Genomic DNA, 1,809 nt, shown 5'->3' with positions numbered 1-1,809 from the left:
AGTACTACATATTTTCTCATTCCTCATTTACATTTGAAGTTCCTCTCAAGGAAATAGTTCCTCTCAAGTTTACCTGCTAAATGTGCTTTAGTTCTTCCTTCTTCTATTCTTATCGAAGTTTTAAGATTTCCTCATTTCTTATCTGGATTACTGCAATGTCTTCTAAATAGTTAGTTTCCCTTTTCCTTCATTTGCCTTCCCCCTCCAGTCTCTCCTATATATAACACCATACTGATCTAAAATGTAAATTAATTGAAGTCATAGCTCAGCTTATAGTGATTTAATGGATATTATAGCTTTCCTGATAAATTCCATATACTTTAGAATGTGTATGAAGTATTTAAAATGGCCATCTGACCCTTCAATCACATCTTTCACCTAAGACACTGATCTCCTCGACTTATGTTAAATACACCATATTCTCTACACCCTACTCACCTGCTATTATACATACACAATATCCATTCTTCCAACTCCCACTCTATTACACTTTTCATTGTTTAGCTCAGATTTCACCTTCTCCAAGAGGTTTTCCCTTACTTTCCCAATGGATTCAGAGATCCTCCACACAATGTAGTCCATGAATCAGATCTTACTGATGTTGGTTTATCTATCTTTCCCATTCGAATCACTAAAGAATGGCACTGACTTCTCACAGGGCTAAACAGTGCTTGAAATTAGAGTGGAACACTTAATTGCCTGATGAGTGACTGCCATATATCCAGAGAGATAAAGAGGACTTCTGGGTTTCTTGCTGTTCAGCATCCTGATGATAGGCCCACAAAGGGGTCAGATCAGTCTCTTTATTTAATACATGTCCTTTAAGAATTTTCTCTATAGAAGTGACAATTACTATAATTTTGCTTCTACTGATTATTTAATGCCATCTATATTTTGTAACTGATTGATTTAAAGTATTATTAAATGGATTGACTCATTGAGTTAACCCACAAGTATAAATCAGTAACTTCATGAAAATATCCTTATTGAGTTCCTATTTCAAACAAAGGTCCCTAAATTACATAATTTGGATACCTCTGTCATTTTCTAATGAGGTCTTTAATGTCAAGGTTAGGAGTTATTGCTCAGCTAAAAAGAAATAATACTTAAAAGGAATAATAGTTATTAATAATCATTATTTGAGTGTTTACTCAGTTTTATGCAAGGTGTATACATAACATAGTTTTCAATCAGGGGACAACTCTGCCCTCCAGGGGACATTGGTCAATGTCTAGAGACACTTTTGGTTATCAAAACTGTGGGAGAGGTGCAACTGGAATCTAGTGAGTAGATATCAAGATGTTGCTGAACATCCTACAAGGAATATAGGACAACCCCCACAACAATCCTCACAGTGAAGAATTATTCAGCCCCAAATATTAATAGTGCTGAGGGTGAGAAATCCTTTTAGCTCCTAGCAACTCTGTATGATAAGATGGTATTTATCCCATGTTACAAATGAGAAAATAAGACCTTGAGAATTAAGTATTTGAGATTACTTAGTTTACAAGTGGTGGGACCAAAATTTGAACCCATGTCTGTGGAACCCTAAACACATACTTTCTTCAGTAAAGAATGATACCTCTACCAAAATATTAGTAACTATGATTTTTAAAATATAGCTATCTCATATGTGATTTATGATGTACTGTACAATCATACCTTCCAAAATAAAATACAGAAAAGTTCAAAGTAGTTGCAGGTCAATTCTTTACAAATGACTATGAGAAATATGTGGACTTACATATTTTTTTAAATTATGATTAGAGATGATATAGTAGTTCTGTGTTTCTAACGAGTTTTATTTCT

This window comes from Canis lupus, chromosome 20, assembly GCF_048164855.1.
Source record: "Canis lupus baileyi chromosome 20, mCanLup2.hap1, whole genome shotgun sequence".
NCBI classification, from domain to species: Eukaryota; Metazoa; Chordata; class Mammalia; order Carnivora; family Canidae; genus Canis; species Canis lupus.
Note: the sequence above shows the minus strand (reverse complement) of the source record.